The 20887-nt window shown below is 37.7% G+C and overlaps 1 protein-coding gene across 1 annotated transcript in view; it reads left to right on the top strand.

The window, feature by feature from the left end:
- FANCC (FA complementation group C) overlaps positions 1-20887 on the top strand; it is a 320357-nt gene that overhangs the window by 174932 nt on the left and 124538 nt on the right. The gene's annotated exons all lie outside the window — the stretch shown is intronic.

Raw genomic sequence — 20887 nt, 5'->3', positions numbered from 1 at the left:
TGTAGACAACAAATGTGTGGGTACCAAGGGAAAAGAGTGGGTGGGAGATTTAGACTGGTATCCCTGATAGCTCAGTTGGGAAAGAATCCTCCTGCAATGCGGGAGACCCTGGTTCGATTCGTGGGTCAGGAAGATCCACTGGAGAAGGGAAAGGCTGTCTACTCCTGTATTCTAGCCTGGAGAATTCCAGAGACTGTATAGTTTGTGGGCTCACAAAGAGTTGGACACAACTGAGTGACTTTCACTGCACTACACATATGTACACTGCCATGTATGAAATAGATAACCAGAAAGAACTTACTGTATAGCACAGGGAAGTCTACTCAGTGCCCTGTGGTGACCAGATTGGTAAGGAAATCCAAAAAAGAGAGGGTACATATATACATATCGCTGATTCACTTTGCAATACAGCTGAAACTGACACAGCAATGTAAAGCAAATATACTCCAGTAAGGACAGAAAGAAAAATGGACAGAGGACCTGAATAGACATTTTCAAAAAAAAAGTATAGATGGCCAACAGACACATGAAAAGATGCTCAACATCAATCATTAGGAAAATGCAAATTAAACCAGAATGAGCTACCATATTACACCTGTCTAAATGGTTTCCATCAAAAAGCCTTGAAATTACAAGTATTGTTGAGGATGTGACAAAGGAACCCTCATGTACCATTGGTGAGATTATAAATTGTTCCAGCCAGAATGGAAAACAGTTTTAGGTTCCTCAAAAAATTAAAACTAGAGCTACCATATTTCACTTTTTTAAATTTACCCTCTCCTCCCCCTGAAAAAAACACAATCACTAATTCAAAAAGATATATGAAGCACAGTGTTCAATGTAGCATTATTTACACTAGCCAAGATAAGGAAGCAATCTAAATGTCCATCAAAAAAACAGATAAGGAATATGTTATAAGTATGTATAATCGAAATCCAGTCAGCCATAAAAAATTTGAAATCTTGCCATTAAGGACAACATGAATGGATCTAGAGGGTATTTTGCTAAGTGAAACAAGTCAGATAGTGAAAGTTAAATACTGCACTTATATGTAGAATCTAAAAAGCAAAACAAGCTGGTTTAGAAAAGGCAGAGGAAATCAAATTGCCAACATCTGCTGGATCATCGAAAAAGCAAGAGAGTTCCAGAAAAACATCTATTTCTGCTTTACTGACTATGCCAAAGCCTTTGACTGTGTGGATCACAATAAACTGTGGAAAATTCTGAAAGAGATAGGAATACCAGACCACCTGACCTGCCTCTTGAGAAACCTCTATGCAGGTCAGGAAGCAACAGTTAGAGCTGGACATGGAACAATAGACTGGTTCCAAATAGGAAAAGGAGTACATCACGGCTGTATATTGTCACCCTGCTTATTTAACTTCTATGCAGAGTACATCATGAGAAATGCTGGGCTGGAGAAGCACAAGCTGGAATCAAGATTGCCGGGAGAAATATCAATAACCTCAGATATGCAGATGATACCACCCTTATGGCAGAAAGTGAAGAGGAACTAAAAAGCCTCTTGATGAAAGTGAAAGAGGAGAGTCAAAAAGTTGGCTTAGAGCTCAACATTCAGAAAACGAAGATCATGGCATCTGGTCCCATCACTTCATGGGAAATGGATGGGGAAACAGTGGAAACAGTGTCAGACTTGATTTTTGGGGGCTCCAAAATCACTGCAGATGGTGACTGCAGCCATGAAATTAAAAGACACTTACTCCTTGGAAGAAAAGTTATGATCAACCTAGATAGCATATTCAAAAGCAGAGACATTCCTTTGCCAACAAAGGTCCGTCTAGTCAAGGCTATGGTTTTTCCCGTGGTCATGTATGGATGTGAGAGTTGGACTGTCAAGAAGGCTGAGCGCCAAAGAATTGATGCTTTTGAACTGTGGTGTTGGAGAAGACTCTTGAGAATCCCTTGGACTGCAAGGAGATCCAACCAGTCCATTCTGAAGGAGATCAGCCCTGGGATTTCTTTGGAAGGAATGATGCTAAAGCTGAAACTCCAGTACTTTGGCCACCTCATGCGAAGAGTTGACTCATTGGAAAGGACCCTGATGCTGGGAGGGATTGGTGGCAGGAGGAGAAGGGGACGACAGAGGATGAGATGGCTGGATGGCATCACTGACTTGATGGACGTGAGTCTGAGTGAACTCCGGGAATTGGTGATGGACAGGGAGGCCTGGCGTGCTGCGATTCATGGGGTCGCAAAGAGTCAGACACGACTGAGCAACTGAACTGAACTGAAAAAGCAAAACAAAAAACAGATTCATAGATTACAGAGAAAAATAGGTGACTGCCAGAAGAGAAGGTGTTGGAGTAAGTGGGTGAAATAGCTGATTGGGATTAAGTAGTGTAAACCTCCAGTTATATAATAAATAAATCAAAGGGATATAATATACAGCCTAAGGAATATGATCAGTAAGTAATATTGTAGTAATTTTGTATGAGAGCAGATTGTGATTAGACTTATCATTGTTATGATTTCATAATGCATGCAGATATAAAATCGTTATATAGTACACCTGAAACTAACATAATGTTGCATGTCAACTATATTTTAATTTAAAAACCGATCATAAAATCTTTCTCTTTAAAAAATAAAATGGGTTCTTATTCATGTATTGGAATGATGTTATTCCTTTATACTATTATTAATATCACAAATTGCATTTACTGATTTTAGATTGTTAGCAACACCTCTCATTCCTGGATTAACCCTATTTAGTGGTGTACCATAATCCTTTTTTATATATTGCTACTTTTTATAAGCTAAAATTTTATTCAAAGATTTTTATATTTATGTTCATGAAGAATATTGGTCTCCAGTTTTCTTTTGTCTAGGAGGTTTTGATATCAGCATTCAGTTCAGTTCAGTTCAGTTGCTCAGTTGTGTCTGACTCTTTATGACCCCGTGGACCCTGGAGCATACCAGCCTTCCCTGTCCATCACCAACTCCTGGAGCTCACTCAAACTAATGTCCATTGAGTCAGTGATGCCATCTGACCATCTCATCCTCTGTCATCTGCTTCTCCTCCTGCCTTCAATCTTTCCCAGCATCGGGTCAATCTTTCCCAGCATCAAGTCAGTTCTTCTCATCCAGTGGCCAAAGTATTGGAGTTTCAGCTTCAGCATCACTCCTTCCAGTGCGTATTCAGGACTGATTTCTTTTAGGATGGACTGGTTGGATTGCCTTGCAGTCCAAGGGACTCTCAAGAGTCTTCTCCAACACCACAGTTCAAAAGCATCAGTTCTTCAGTGCTCAGCTTTCTTTATGGTCTAACTCTCACATCCAGCGTGACTACTGGAAAAACCATAGCTTTGACTACATGAACCTTTGTTCACAAAGTAATGTCTCTGCTTTTGAATATGCTGTCTAGGTTGGTCATAGCTTGTCTTCCAAGGAGCAAGCGTCTTTTAACTTCATGGCTGCAGTCACCATCTGCAGTGATTTTGGAGCCCAAGAAAATAAAGCCTGTCACTGTTTCCATTGTTTCCCCATCTATTTGCCATGAAGTGATGGGATCAGATGCCATGATCTTCGTTTTTCAAATGTTGAGTTTTAAGCCAACATTTGCACTCTCCTCTTTAGCTTTCATCAAGAGGATCTTTGGTTCTGTTTCACTTTGTCCCATAAGAGTAGCCTCATCTGCATATCTGAGTTTATTTATATTTCTTCCAGAAATCTTGACTGCAGCTTGTGCTTCATCCAGCCTGGCATTTCGTGTGATGTACTCTGCATGTAAGTTAAATAAGCAGGGTGACAATATACAGCCTTGACGTGCTCCTTTTCCTATTTGGAACCAGTCTGTTGTTCCATGTCCAGTTCTAACTCTTGCTTCTTGACCTGCATATGGTTTTCTCAGGAGGCAGGTCAGGTGGTCTGGTATTCCCGTCTCTTGAAGAATTTTCCACAGTTTGTTGTGATCCACACAGTCAAAGGCTTTGGCATAGTCAATAAAACAGAAGTAGAGGTTTTTCTGGAACTCTCTCGCATTTTCTATGATCCAACAGATGTTGGCAGTAAATCCAGCTTGAGTATCCAGAAGTTCATGGTTCATGTTATTCACCTGTATTTACTAAGTTTATATAGTAGCAGTATTTTTTTATTTCTTAAATTTTTAATTAATGTGACTAATGACTAATGAAACTATCTGGTTCTGATATTTTCTCAGTGGGAGTGTTTTTAAATTATGTGTTTATTTTCTTTAATAGGTAATTCTACTTAAGTTCTTAATTTCCTTTTCAGTCAGCTTTAGTAATTTTTCACTTCTCCATAATTTCTTCATCTCATCCTAACATTCTTTTTAAGAACTTTAATTTCTAAAGGTTGTAGCAATGTCCTTACTTTTATTTCTGACATTAGAACTTAGGTCTTCTCCCCATTTTTTCCCATGAAAGGAGCTCGGTTTTTAACAAATTTATTAAATTGTCTTTTAAAGAACCCAATTTGATCCTCATCAATTTTTATGTCTTTTGTAAATTTCTGTTTCTTTCATTTCTCCTATTATATTTATTTCCTTTTTCTACTTACTTTGGATTTGTTTGAATCTTTTTTTCCTCTGATTATTAAGCTGGAATTTGAATACTTTATCTGAGCCCTTTCTTCATTTGTAACAATAAAAGTAAAAGCCATAAATTTCCCTCAAATCATTGCATTAGTTGCTTATAGGTTTTTTCTTTGACTCATTGATTATTTAGAAATGTGTTGTTTAATATCCAGCTATGTGAGTGTTTTCCAGATATATATATATATATATATATATATATATATACACACACACATATACACATTTTTGTTAGTGATATTTAGTTTAATTAGACTGTGACTAAGAAAATATTTTTATTATTTCAGTCATTTTTGGTTCTCAGAGACTGTTTTGGTGAGTATTACATGTAAACTTGAAAATAACATTAGATGGAGTATTCTATAGATGGCAGTTGAATCAAGTGGTTGAATGTTGGGAAGACTGTGAAGGGTCTGGGGTTTTCCCTGCTTGCAAGTTGACAGGTTAGTCTGCCACTGTTTAATGCCTGCTGTCAGGAGACATAGATCTCCTGAGTCAGAAACAAAGGACTTTATTGCTCATAGCACAACAAACAGTATGAGTTTGATGTTTGTGTCTGTTTCCTGTGTGCCCCATATCTTATAAGGGAGATTCACAGAATCCCAGGTGAATACTGTTCATAGATGTTTTTCAGTCACAGCTGAGGAACCTTCATCTTGGAGTCCTCAAATCTCTTATAACAGGCTAAAGACATATTTCATTTTACCCTGGAGGGATTCATAATATATTGGATAGTAAACAAAATTGCCTTTAGCTTATGACTAAGACCCCTATTTCTCTCTTCCAAAGCTGCTTGCTATAGAAGCATCCTTGAAAAGATAGTCTGGCAGAAAGGCAGTCAGTGCCTCTGTTCACAGAGCATTAAGAATTACAAGAGACTCATGGAGAATTGTCTCAATAATAGTGTCAAGTCTTCTGTAGCCTTACTAATTTTCTATCAGTTAATGAGAGATAATGTTTGAGTGTTTAAGTGGAAGTTATCCACTTCTGTTTTCAATTCTGTCATTTTTTTGGTTTCATTTATTTTGAAGCTTTGTTATTGGGTACAAGCACATTTAGAATTGCTATGTCCTCTTGTTGAATCAACTGTTTTATTGTTAGTGAAATGTATGTTTTTGTCCTGAGTAATACTTTCTATTCTGAAGTTTACTTTGTCTGATATTAAAAAAAAAAACCTCTAGCTTTCTATTAATTAGTATTTACATGATACATCCTTTTTCATCCTTTTACTTTTAAACTAATTGTATCTTTATTTTAAGATTGGTTTCATATAGGTAGCATGTAGTTGGTTTCTGGTTTTTATTCAATCTGGCAACTGCTGTCCCTTCATGTTTAAAGTATTTAAATGTCTCTACTTAGTGTAATTATTGATGTGCTGGGTTTAAATCTTTTGTACCAGTTGCTATTCTGAAGTAACAAGCTGTTCCAGAATTAGTGATATAAAATAATGATCATTTTAATACCCTTTTGGATTCTTGCACTGAAGAGCTCAGAACATATGTTATGATTAGTTCTGAAGACACCTGGGGTGCTTTAAAAATATCTGAACAAATTAATAAGGCTTTAAGAAATTTCCAAATCAGTTTTATATATTAGTGTGTATAGTAGGATGCCACTTGCCCTCTGTATAATTAACATTTTCAGATAACAAAGCTCTATTATAACCTATCCAGCTGCTGCTGCTGCTGCTGCTGCCAAGTTGCTTCAGTTGTGTCTGACTCTGTGCGACCCCACAGACGGCAGCCCACCTGGCTCCACCGTCCCTGGGATTCTCTAGGCAAGAACACTGGAGTGGGTTGCCATTTCCTTCTTCAAGGCATGAAAGTGAAAAGTGAAAGTGAAGTCGCTCAGTCGTGTCTGACTCTTAGTGACCCCATGGACTGCAGCCCACCAGGCTCCTCCGTTCGTGGGATTTTCCAGGCGAGAGTACTGGAGTGGGGTGCCATTGCCTTCTCCATAACCTATCCTATAAGCATACAAATTGTAAAAGTTTGTAGAATGTATATGAAATGTTTTAAGAATCTTTGTTGTCAGATAATTATCATTTGTTAAGATTGTTAAATGTTGAAAGAATTTTGGGCGTTTATGTCAGATCTAGTAGTAATTATTCCAATCTAAGACTGTTTTGTAATGAAGGCACTGGGCCACATAACTGTCTGGATTCAAATTCTGGGTCTGCCACTTCTTCAGTGAAAGTGAAGTTGCTGAATTGTATCCGACTCTCTCTGACCCCATGGACTGTAGCCTACCTGGCTCCTCCGTCAAGAGGATTTCCCAGGCAAGAGTACTCGAGTGGGTTGCCATTTCCTTCTCCAGAGGATCTTCCTGACCCAGGGATCGAACCCAGGTCTCCTACATTGTGGGCAGACACTTTACCGTCTAAGCCACCAGGGAAACATTAACTTGGTATTAATTTAGGCAAGTCACATAACTTCTCAGAATTACAGTTTTCTTCACAAAGGGAAAATAATTTTACCACCTCATAGTGTTGTTAGGATGATTAAATGATTATATGTATGATGTATGTGAATGTGGGTGTACAGGTGTGTTGTGTGTATATAAAGTTTTTATAGCAATGCTTGACATTAAGTGATGATAAATGTTAGTTATTATTGTCATCGTGAGTGTCATATCAGGGGAATTAGTTTTTGATTAGATTAACATTTATTCATCTAAATCTCAAAAATTTTTTGCTTTTTAAATTGAAGCATCCCTTAAAAAAAAAAAAAAACCTATGTGTATCATTGTAGAATTTAAAGAATAATAAATAACATATGTACCATTCAGCATTAGGAATTGGCTGTTATTAGAGTCAGCCGTATTACTTTTCCCCTTCACATAGTTCATTGTCTCTCTTATCTTGAATTTTCTCTTTATTATTACCTTGCTTTTTTAAAAATAGTTTGACTACATACTTATTTTGGGGGGCTCCAAAATCGTTGCAGATGGTCACTGCAGCCATGAAATTAAAAGACACTTGCTCCTTGGAAGAAAAGTTATGACCAACCTTGACAGCATATTAAAAAGCAGAGACATTACTTTGCTGACAAAGGTCCATCTAGTCAAAGCTATGGTTTTTCCAGTAGTTGTGTATAGATGTGAGAGTTGGACTATAAAGAAAGCTGAGTACTGAAGAATTGATGCTTTTGAACTGTGGTGTTGGAGAAGACTCTTGAGAGTCCCTTGGACTGCAAGGCAATCCAACCAGTCCATCCTAAAGGAAATCAGTCCTGAATATTCATTGGAAGGACTGATGATAAAGCTGAAACTCCAATACTTTGGCCAACTGATACGAAGAGCTGACTCATTTGAAAAGACCCTGGTGCTGGGAAAGATTGAAGATGGGAGGAAAAGGGAACAGCAGAGGATGAGATGGTTGGATGGCATCACCGACTCAATGGACATAAGTTTGAGCAAACTCCAGGTGTTGGTGTCAGGGAGGCCTGACATGGTGTAGTCCATGGGGTCACAAACAGTCAGACACAACTGAGCGACTGAACTGAACATACTGATTTAGTTATAAATAATACATAATGTAATTTTTATGTTTGAATTTCATATAAATATGATGATGTGTTAATCTGCTACTTGCCCAATGTTATACATATTTTGAGGTTCATATGTGTAGCTGTAGAACATTCATTTTCACTACCCTATAGTGTTTTTCTTATTCTAGGTTTTGCTGTTACAAACAGTATGGCTGTGAATATTTCTATACATACCTCCTGGTGTTCATGGGCTAGAGTTTCTCTGAGTATATGTCTAGAAACAGACATTTCAGGTTCTAATTTTCGTCTGTCTGCTGGTGGAAAGCAGTCCAGCATGGAAGTCCATTGTTGCAGTAGGCCAAGCAAAGGATTTTGGGGACTTGAACCAGAATGGTTACCAGGTGGTTAAAGGAAGCAGAGGTACTTCAGATTTGGTTTCAGAATTAACAGGTGTTGATATTGTATTTCATAAAATGGGGGACCATACAAGGAAGATAGGGCATCAAGGATGACTCTCAGGCCCCAACAAAGACACTGCCATCACACTCAGGAGAAACGCAACTCCCCCAGGCTCCTGCTGCAGCCTCTCAGGCACCTCTCCTGCCCCAATAGGGTAGTGACAACTCTTGCAAAGAGGAAAAGCCCTTGTTTGCACCTTCTCTGGCTGTCATCCCTGCAACTCCAGCCTGAAGGGACATGTGGCTCATGCTCAGATCAAATACAGACCTCCCACCAAAGCCACTGGGCACACACAGACTGGAGAGAGAGGAATCATATTTTAAAAAAGAACCAAAGAAAAAGCCCTAATAAAACAGATGATACTTGATAAATAGTAAAACAAACAAATCCAGAAATAGGTTTTTTTTTAAAAAAGGAATAGGAAAAAAAATAGACAAATTTCAAAAAAAAAATCTAAAATATATATAAAAAAGTCGTAGCTGAAGAATATACTAACTGAGAGGGAAAATATACTGGAAAGGATTAGCAGCAGATTAGGTGTTAAAGAAAAACTCATAAGCTATTTGGAAACTAAGGTAATGGAAATCATTCAATCAGAACAGCAAAAAGAAAAGTAACATTTTTTTTAAAGAAAGGATAGTTTAAGGGACTTTTGAGACAACACTAAGTGTATGAACATTTGCATTATAGGGATCCCAGAAGGAGAAGAGAGAGAGGAAAAGAAAATGTATCTGATGAGATTATGGCTAAAAACTTCTTGAACCTGAAGAGACAGATATCCAAGTAGAGGAAGCACAAAGAGGGTCTCAAACAAGATGAACCCAAAAAGACCCACAATAAGACATATCATATTTAATAATACAATGGCAAAGTTAAAGATAAAAAGAGGATTTTAAAAGCGGCAAGAAGAAAAGAGAGTCACATACAAGGAAACCCCCTGTAAGGTTGTTAGCTGATTTTTCAGCGGAAACTTCAGGCCTGAAGGGAGTGACAGTGATACACTTTGAGTGCTGAAAGGCAAAAACCTACAACCTAAGATATTTTACCCAGCAAGGTTATCTTGCGGTATCCTGCAAAGAGAGAGAAAGAGCTTCTCAAATAAGCAAAAATAAGAGTTCATCAGTTGTCAACTGACCATACAAGAAGTGTTAAAGGATCTTCTCTAAATGGAAAAGAAAACAAAGATGAATGACTCCTAAGATTTTAAATGGTGGTGCTGTTTACTAAAATGGAGACTTCTCCCAATAGAGAAGACTTTAAAATTTTATTTTATTTTCATTTCATCCATGGATATTTCCTTTTTAAGTTTTAATGTCTCATTAACTACTATCACTAAATGTCATTGTGCTTGCCTGGAGACTGTACTGTTATGTTTCCCATATGCTGCTTTGGATTTGCTTTATGCAGCAATAAGAACTAAGTGGTATGGAATTATATGTGATGACACTGAATAAGGATAAAGGAGGGTCCCTTAGGAATATTCTGAGATTTGGACTTGATATCTCTTGTGTACACCTAGTTCTGAGTTGTGTTGGTGGAGGTTGTTAGTTGGCTAAGTTTCATATATGTGAAGTATGATCCTGTAAAGGTCTTTTGTCCAGATTTAAGTAATTTAAATGCAGTGACATTTGGAGGTAAAAGGTTATGGCTTATCTGTTAAAGGAAAGTGGGAAATAAGGGCCTTAGCAAATGAAATCAAGTCTGAAGCTCTGTGTTGGAATCTAGGCCCTACTGCTGATGACCTGTGTATTAATTTCCTATTGCTTTTTTAACAAATTACCAAAGATTTAGTGGCTTAAACAATATGTTTTTATCTTACTGGGAAGTCAGAAGTCCAAATGGGTCTCAGTTCAGTTCATTTCAGTTCAGTCACTCAGTTGTGTCCAACTCTTTGCGACTCCATGAGCTGCGGCACTCCAGGCTTCCCTGTCCATTACTCCCGGAGCCTACCCAAACTCATGTCCATTGAGTCAGTGATGCCATCCAAAAAACTCATCCTCTGTCATCCCCTTTTCCTCCTGCCCTCAATCTTTCCCAGCATCAGGGTCTGAATTTTCAAATGAGTCAGCTCTTTACATCAGGTGGCCACAGTACTGGAGTTTCAGCTTCAACATCTCACTGGTCTAAAACCAGGTGTCAACAGAGCTGCATTACTTTTAGAGATTCTAGGAGAGGATCCATCTCCTTGTCTCTTCCAGCTTCTAGATGCTACCCATATTCCTTGACTTGTGGTCCCTTCCGCCATCTTCAGAACCAGCAAGTCCTTCTCAGACTCCATGTCTCTGGTTCTTCCTTTGTGACCTCCTTCTTCTACCTTTAAGGATGCTTATGATTAAACTGAGCCTGAGTAGATTATCCAGGATAATCTCCCTATTTTAAAATCAGCTGATTAGCAATTTAAATTCCATCTGCCACCTTAACTCTCTTTTGCTGTGTAAAATAACATGCTTACAATTTCCAGGGACTAGGACCTGTTTGTGTTTGCATATGCATACCAACACAAATTTAGTGTCCACAGGCCAGTCACATGGGCAATCTGAGCAGCTTTTTAATCTATGAAACTAATAATGATAATAATGCCAGCACCCACCTGTGTGATTTGGACACACAGTTGTAGGGGTTTTTGGAGGACTTTAAACAACTTGCAAATGTTGCAAATGTAATTTTTGTTACAGTTTGTACTGAGACCAGTATATAATACAAAAAGGCCCTTAAAGGCTCATAATCCACTTTAATCTTGTGTTTGTGTGTCCATAAATCAGGCACTTTTAAGGAGATTTGTATCAATTTTAGTGTATTCTGTATAATGTGTATAAGTGAAATATTTAACATATGTGTGGTACTTTGCTGGTGGTCCAGTGGCTAAGACCCTGTTCTCCCAATGCAGGGGGCTTGGACTTGATCCCTGGTCAGGGAACTAGGGGATATGCCACAACTGAGAATTCGCATGCCATAACTAAAGATCCTGCATGCTGCGTCCCCATTCTTTTTAGAACCTGCATGCCACAGAAGATCCAGTGTACAACAACTAAGATCTGTTGCAGCCAAATAAATATTTTTTAAAGAATATGTGTTACACAGGTTTTAATCCCTATTTTCTAACCAGGTCAGGGACAAATAACTTTATGGGCCCAAGACCTCTGGCTCTAAAATTGAAAACTCCTTAAACTTGAAATTGTATCAGGTTAAAAAAAAAAGAAGAAAACTGCCTTCATATAAATTAGCAGTAAAGTAGTAAAGGATATGTATGGGTGACTTTTCTCTTAAAAGGCTTATGGATTAGCAGAAGTCATTTAAAGAGTTCACTACTTTCCTGTCCTTTGCCTCCTCCCTGAATCTCTTGCCTTCTTCTTAAGAAGTTTACTAGAAGATGGAGATTAAGAGCCAGACCAAAATGCTACAGCCAGAGCCATTCATGTCATACTCATAAATACAGTCTAATCAGTATTAGTAAAATTCTAAAATAAACACCAAAAAGGAACTCTTAAACAATCTGAGGCCTTTAACTCAAATACATAACTTTATAAACTTAAATATATATTTTTGTTTTCCCTTTCCTTGGAACTAAGTAAAATTTAAGTTAAATTAAGCCTCTAAACATAAACTACTTTATGATTGTAAGGTTAATTCATGGCTCACACAGCTTTGTGTCACTTTTTATCTTTGTAGCATTTTGCTACATAATGAGGTAGGTTGCAGTGGGTCTCAGGAAGGTTGTGAGAGAGATACTTAGGATTGTTCCTTCTTCTCTCTGCCCCATCACTGAGTAGCGGAGCCATCTGCCATTCACGGGAGCATACATCCAGGGTAGTGATGGGAAATGATGTCTCCTGGAAGCCAGTACAGTTCAAAGTTGGTTTTCTCTGTCTTGGTCTTGTGGTTTGGGGGGTTTTTATGGCTTTTTGAGGTATGTTTGGGAGAGAAGGATCCTCATTCCTTGCTTAACCTATGCAAATAATCTTCAAGGACTTTGATCACTGGAAAGAAAAAAATGAGACTGTCATCTGTCCTCCAGATGAAAGGCTCATTTTGGCAGGAGCGTTACAGAGATGGGTCACGATTTTTTGGTTGTTTTGATTTTATGCCTCTATAAAGGATCTTTTAAAAAATTCTTATGGTTATTTTGTTTTCTTTTATTCTTTCGGTTTCCCTCCTATTTAGTGATAAAAGCCGTGGCCAGCTGTCTGTGTGAGCTTGCTCATACATTCTTCCCAGGGCAGGGGCTCTGAAGTAGACAGGTTTAGGTGGAGGTTTGGAGGTCTTTCTTCCTTGTCTTTGGGCCAGTCCTGCCTGCCAATTTCTGGTTGAGCTGATCTTTTTTAAAAAGACCTTAAAGAAAAACCCAACTTCATATTATCCTGGCTTCTACAAAAAAGGCCTGCTATGCCTGAGTGACAGCATCTTCAGCAAGGTGGGAGGGTAGGATTGGGGGAGGTTGGTTCAACAGCCAGGATTTGTAGCATTCCCATTCATTTAGTTCACATTATTTTTCTGAATGCCTGTTCTGGGTGTTCTGACTGACTTTTTCACACTACCTAATATTCCTTGAAAAGTATGTCTTTAAAGCCACATTACCCTTGGGGGAAAAATTAGAATGGAAACCACATATTTTATAGACAGCAAGTTTAGGGGTAAATAGACTTGCAGAACTTTACAGCTGTTGTATTCCTTGGTATTCTCTCATGTGTGTAATCACTGGAGAGATGTGAGGGTGAATTGTTCCTTGGTATATGTTTAACCTACATTTTAGCTACTTATTAAGGGGTTTAACTTGGGCTATATATCTTCTTTAAGAGGATTGAAGGGAATTTGGAGTGGCATATCTGCTTTCATTGTAGCTTTAGATGTATGGTAAGTTAAACCATTTTTTTGAAAGTTGAAAGTGTAATATTAAAAGTATCCAGTTTTCTAGCCATTTGTGCACATTAAAAATAACTTGCTATTCATGTTCAGTGGTTTTCCTATTAGACAGTGTAGGGGACTTGCCACAACACATGCAACGGATTATAAAAAGACTGCAAATTTAATAATTACAACATGGCACAAACCATGCTGGCAGATACTGGAGTACAGCACTCTCTTTAATCACGGTGCTTCCCATAGTGTGGGTGGTCACGGTCCACAGACATTTCAGGCCGGCCAGACCCCTTGTGAGAGGATTGTGAAGCAGAGCACGAGTAAACAGTGTTTCACAGGCCTTTCAGGATTTTCATTTCTTTTAGGTTGCTTTTCCACTTTTTCTCCTCAAATCTGCTCCTTTAAAATTTTTGTTGCTTAGATTGTTCACTTTTCTCAGATGAAACCTTATTGCATATGCTTTTGCTTTCTGTGTTCAGTTCTTTTTTTTTTTTTGGCAACATAATAAAGTATAGTTTTAACACTTAAAGTTCTATGTCAGTCCAAAAGCTGAAAATGACTAGTAGGATGTTGTGATCATTACAAGTTAGCAGTTTCTCACAGTAAGCCCTGTAAAGTTGCATTTAATCAATTTATTTTCTAATTTCATTTTTTAAAACATCTAACTTTTGTCCCTTTTTTCCTTTGATGTTTGCTTGGCTGAAAGGAAATTTGAATCATTTGCAAAGATTTTCTTCCTCATTCAGAAACATTGTGCTTGCTACCCTATTTTGTTCTTTAGTAATTTATTTTCCCGTTTTATAAGCTTTTATTGCCCTGGTCCTTAATGTTTATGAATATCGATGAAAGAAGCAAGTGATGGAAATGCAAAGTTGCTAGTTTTTGTCCATTCATGAGAATTAATTGAATTTATTGAAACTCTTAGTCAGTTTCTCTAGGGAGGAGCTAAGTAATAAATGTGTACACATGGTTATTAATTATCTTGAAGCTTTAACATTTTCTCTCTGAGAGGGTGATTTTTAAAAGAAAGACTTGGAAAAATATAAATATAGATATGTTAGTGAAAGAGAAGTTAATGTTACAAATGTGTACCTTTACATCCTCTCACCTCTCTTGTCTTAAAATTATGGACAGTCTGTTCCTAGTCTTCATATATAAAATTATAGGCAGGCTGTTTCTAGTTGTTAATGTTTTAAATAAAACATACCATTTTAGTTGATATATTAGCATACATGATTAAGTAATATAAAGTATGTAAAAGGAGAAAATAATTTTCAGTCATATTTCATAAGATATAGTCCCTAATAAAGTCACGTTATATTGTATTTCTTTTCCATAAACTGATTATAAATAAGTTGCCTGTGATTATAATTTATAATGACATTGTCAAAACCAGCTTAAAGAGAAAATAGAGTGATTATATGTTTTGAAAGAAATGAGTTTCTTTTAAATCATACCTGTTTAAAAAAAAAAAAACAATACTCTACATAGATCTTTGGAGAATTTTATTGCTGTTCATGAAAGCATTTAAAAAATACTTTAGTCATTTTCATTTATGATAAAGCAAATCTAATTCTCTGTTCTAATGCTACTTGCCAAGCTTTAGATCACAACGGCTTAATTTAAGAAAAAAAAAATTGCTGGCTAATCCCCTTTGGTATTTTGAAGCTATTTTGGGCACCCTTTGTTCTATGGTACATTACAGTCTGTTTATGGGGAGCCATCGGGTGTTTGATGTGGGACCCTCTGGCAGAGAGGATTGGAACTTGAGAGTCTGGGTGCAACTGGGACAAGTTAAGGATGCTGAATTTAACTTTCTTTTGGATTTGTCTTTCATCTATAAATTGAAGGATTACTTTAATTTTAAATGGAGTAGGGGTAAGGCAGGTTGGTTTTGGTTTTAGAAATTACCATTTAGAGTTTAGTAACAATATCAAAAGCAGGGATGTTGACATTTTTTCAGTTTAATAGTACTGGTTAAAATACATTTATGACTGAGTGTTCCATCTTCCTTTTCCTGAGCTTCCTGATGGTTCCCAGAATTTGCCTTAAGACACCAGGGTAAACCCTTCTTCACAGAATACATGCCTTAGAGTCATAAATGTCTCTTTTCAGGCTCTTGTGTGGTTCCTCACTGCCTGAATCCAGAAGAGGTTCAGCAGACCTGTTTTCAGAGCATTGCCCCAGTTACAATTATGCTGATGTCCTCATGACAGAGATTCATGGGTTTATATAGATATAGCCCCTTGAATTTCTTTCATAGAAAAGATATCTAGCAATATGAGAGAGAAAAGTAATAAGAAGACGGAAAGACTGAAAGATATTGTTCTGTATGGTTATTTATTAATTTTTTTGGTTTCTTGAGTGAAATTAAGGCATAACTACATTAGAAAGAAAGAAAAAAAAAAGTGAAGTTGCTCAGTCATGTCCAACTCTTTGCGATCCCATGGACTGTAGTCTACCAGGCTTCTCTGTCCATGGGATTTTCCAGGCAAGAGTACTGGAGTGCATTACTATTTCCTTTTCCAGGGGATTTTCCTGACCTCAGGATCGAACCCGGGTCTCCTGCATTGCAGGCAGACGGTTTACCCTCTGAGCCACAGGGAAGCCCACACTACATGAATTTAAATTACTTTTCTTAAAACTCATTTCCTTTCCTGGCCTATAGAGAGCACATTAGCATATACCTATGTGGTATTTATATGCTCCTGGTGGTAGTTAAGTCCTGTATACCCCTCACCTCACCCAAAGTGTAAATATTTACCATTGTATTTTGTGTCATTGATTAGCAGCTCTCATTAGCAGTATGGTTCAAGGAAAGCGGGATCCTCTAAAATCCCTGGAAGGATCCTCTCAGATCCTTCCAGGAAGCCTGCCAGTATCCTTTCTTTTCCAATTGTGTATCTTTGTGATGCTGGATTTCCTTTATAAATAAAATCGAAACAATGTGTCACAATGGACTGAAAGCAGCAATAGACATGAGAACACAGTTGTCTTCTATTGTCAGACATTAAAGAAATTTGCCCCTAGAATGTAACACCATGGACTCTAACTCAAAATTTTTTTATTTTGAGAAGTACAGTTGTTTTCATAAATAATATTAATGTGTAAATGGTTTATTTTTATCTCTAGTGAATTAATATTGTAAATTTTTCTGAGATTCAATTATTAATATAGTAAATAATGTCTGTAAAATCTATAAAAACAAAATTTCTTTGGGGTCCTAAGATGAGAAAATTTAATAATTGTTATTATAGACATTGAAACTGTTTCAGTGGTTCTCAAATCAATCTTCCATTGGCTTCTCTGAGAATCTGGTCCAAGTGAGCCTATAAAATATATAAAATTAGCCCACAGGTGTGAGGTTTTAATGAAATGTCTCCTTTACATTTTCAGGATGTTTTCATAATTTGTATTTTTATAAATGAAGTAGCTATCAAGTAGAGCTATTTCAAATCCTGAAAGATGATGCTGTGAAAGTGCTGCACTCAATACACCAGCAAATTTGGAAAACTCAGCAGTGGCCACAGGACTGGAAAAGGTCAGTTTTCATTCCAATCCCAAAGAAAGGCAATGCCAAAGAATGCTCAAACTACCACACAATTACAGTCATCTCACACGCTGGTAAAGTAATGCTCAAAATTCTCCAAGCCAGGCTTCAGCAATACGTGAACCGTGAACTTCCTGATGTTCAGGCTGGTTTTAGAAAAGTCAGAGGAACCAGAGATCAACTTGCCAACATCTGCTGGATCGTGGAAAAAGCAAGAGAGTTCCAGAAAAACATCTATTTCTGCTTTATTGACTATGCCAAAGCCTTTGACTGTGTGGATCACAATAAGCTGTGGAAAATTCTGAAAGAGATGGGAATACCAGACCATCTAACCTGCCTCTTAAGAAATCTGTATGCAGGCCAGTTAGAACTGGACATGGAACAACAGACTGGTTCCCAATAGGAAAATGAGTACGTCAAGGCTGTATATTGTCACCCTGCTAATTTAACTTCTATGCAGAGTACATCATGAGAAATGCTGGACTGGAAGAAACACAAGCTGGAATCAAGATTACCGGTAGAAATATCAATAACCTCAGATATGCAGATGACACCACCCTTATGGCAGAAAGTGAAGAGGAACTCAAAAGCCTCTTGATGAAAGTAAAAGAGGAGAGTGAAAAAGTTGGCTTAAAGCTCAACATTCAGAAAATGAAGATCATGGCATCCGGTCCCATCACTCCATGGGAAATAGATGGGGAAACAGTGGAAACAGTGTCCGACTTTATTTTTTTGGGCTCCAAAATCACTGCAGATGGTGATTGCAGCCATGAAATTAAAAGATGCTTACTCTTTGGAAGAAAAGTTATAAGCAACCTAGATAGCATATTCAAAAGCAGAGACGTTACTTTGCCGACTAAGGTCCATCTAGTCAAGGCTATGGTTTTTCCAGTGGTCATGTATGGATGTGAGAGTTGGACTGTGAAGAAGGCTGAGCACCAAAGAATGGATGCTTTTGAACTGTGGTGTTGGAGAAGACTCTTGAGAGTCCCTTGGACTACAAGGAGATCCAACCAGTCCATTCTGAAGGAGATCAACCCAGGGATTTCTTTGGAAGGAATGATGCTAAAGCTGAAACTCCAGTACTTTGGCCACCTCATGCGAAGAGTTGACTCATTGGAAAAGACTCTGATGCTGGGAGGGATTGGGGGCAGGAGGAGAAGGGGACGACCGAGGATGAGATGGCTGGATGGCATCACTGACTCGATGGACGTGAGTCTGAGTGAACTCCGGGAGTTGGTGATGGACAGGGAGGCCTGGTGTGCTGCGATTCATGGGGTCGCAAAGAGTTGGACACGACTGAGTGACTGAACTGAACTGATCAAGGAAACTGCCCTCTTGTAAATTTAAGGAACCCACCGTGGCACCCTACTCCAGTACTTTTGCCTGGAAAATCCCATGGACGGAGGAGCCTGATAGGCTGCCGTCCATGGGGTCGTGAAGAGTCAGACACGACTGAGCGACTTCACTTTCACTTTTCACTTTCATGCATTGGAAAAGGAAATGGCAACCCACTCCAGTGTTCTTGCCTGGAGAATCCCAGGGACGAGGGAAGCCTGGTGGGCTGCCGTCTATGGGGTCGCACAGAGTCAGACACGACTGAAGCGACTTAGCAGCAGGAGCAAAGTTATGATCACTTTTACATATTTAATTGATGTGCTTTGAAGTTTGACCTAACCTCCCATCTGTATCTTAATACATGACTTTTAACAAACATTGTAGATTGCCATCCTTCACATATTACTCTTATGGTAACCATAGCATCCATAACAATTTTAATAAGCATAGAATGCCTTGATGTTATGTGTACTTAGGAGGTTTCTAACCACATCTGCATCAGTTACCTAGCTTTTTATTTTTCAATTAATTTCTAGTTTGGGGATGAAGAAGAAAAAGAAAGTAATTGGCAAACTAACCATTACTTTGCCTTTATTCTTATCTTAAATCTTTCTTTGAATTGAAGTATAGTAGCTGTACAATATTATATAAGTTACAGGTGTACAGTATAGTGATTCACAACTTTTAAAGGTTATACTCCTTTTATAGGTATTATAAAATATTGGCTACATTCCCCATCTTATTGGGCTTTTGTGGTGGCTCAGACAGTTAAGAATCTACCTGCATTGCAGGAGACAGGTTTGATCCCTGGGTTGGGAAGATTCCCTGGAGGAGGGCATGGCCACCCACTCCAATATAAGTTTAAAAGTTATACTCCATTTATGGTTATTATAAAATATTGGCTATATTCCCCATCTTACACTATACAATATACCACTGTAGCTTATTTTATACCTAATAGTTTTTACCTCTAATTCCCCTATCCCTATGTTCCTTCTCCCCCTTTCCTTCTCCCCTCTGGTAATCACTAATTGTTTCACTGTATCTGTTGAGTCTGCTTCTTTTTTTGTTATATTCATGAATTTGTATTATTTTTTAGGTTCCATGTATAAATGATATCATACAATATTTGTCTTTCTCTGTCTTATTTCACAGCATAATGCCCTCCAAGTTCATCCATGTTGCTGCAAATTGCAAAATTTTTTTCTTTTGTTGGCTGAGTAGTATTTCATTGCACACCCCATCTTCTTTATCCATTTCTCTGTTGATTGACACTTGGGTTGCTTCCATGTCTTTGCAGTTTCAAACAGTGCTGCTTGTAAACATTGAGGTGCATGCAACTTTTTGAATTAGTGGTTTGTGGTTTTCTTTTTCCAGTATATACTCAGAAATGGAATTACTGGGTCATATGGTAGTTCTGAGATTTTCTGAGAAACCTCCATACTTTCTGCACAGTGGCCACAACAATTTACATTCCTGCCAACATTGTATGAAGGTTTCCTTTCTTCCATATCCTTGCCAACATTTGTTATTTGTGTTCTTTGTGATGATAACTACTCTGACAGGTGTGAGGTGATATTTCATTATGGTTTTCATTTGCATTTCCCTGATGACTAGTGATATTGAACATTTTTTTCATGTGCCTATTGGCCATCTGTTCATTTCCTCTTTAGAAAAATGTGTATTCGATTCTTTTGCCCATTTTTTAATCAGGTTGTTTCTTTGTTTAATGTTAAATTTTACAAGCTATTTATATATATTGAATAGTAATCTCTTATTGATCATTTACAAATTTTTCTCACATTCAGTAAATTGTCTTTTCATTTTGTCAGTGGTTTCTTTTGCTTTACCAAAGCTTTTAAGTTTAATTAGGTCCCATTTTTAAATTTTTGCTTTTATTTCCTTTACGAGATGGATCCATAGAAATATTGCTACAATTTATGTTAAAGTGTTCTAAGAATTAATATAGTATCTTGTCTTACATTTACGTCTTTAATCCATTTTGAGTTTATTTTTATATATGGTATTAGTGAAGTGAAAGTCATTCAGTTGTGTCCGACTCTGTGACCCCCATGGACTACACAGTCCATGGAATTCTCTAGGTCAGAATACTGGAGTGGGTAGCCTTTCCCTTCTCCAGGGGATCTTCCCAACCCAAGAATCAAACCCAGGTCTCCCGCATTGCAGACAGATTCTTTACCAGCTAAGCCACCAGGGAAGCCCATATGGTATTAGAGAATGCTCTAATTTCATTATTTTACACGTAGCTATGCAGTTTTCAAAGCACCACTTATTGTATAGGCTGTCTTTTCTCTTTGTGTTTTCCTGCCTCCTTTGTTGTAGCTTAAATGACCATAAGTGTGTGGGCTCTCTGTCCTGTTCTGTTGATCTGTGTGTGAGTTTTTGTGCTAGTACCATTATGTTTTGATTACTGTAGTTTTTAAGTATAGTCTGAAGTCAGGAAGCTTGATTCCTCTACCTTTGTTTTTCTTTCTCAAGACTATTTTGGTTATTCAGAGTCTTTTGTGTTTCCATACAAATTTTAAAATTATTTGTTCTAATTCTGTGAAAAATGTATTTGGTATTTTGTTAGAAATTGCAATGACTCTGTAGATTGCCTTG

This window comes from Budorcas taxicolor, chromosome 8, assembly GCF_023091745.1.
Source record: "Budorcas taxicolor isolate Tak-1 chromosome 8, Takin1.1, whole genome shotgun sequence".
Taxonomy (NCBI): Eukaryota; Metazoa; Chordata; class Mammalia; order Artiodactyla; family Bovidae; genus Budorcas; species Budorcas taxicolor.
This window is presented reverse-complemented; position numbering and strand designations above follow the sequence as displayed.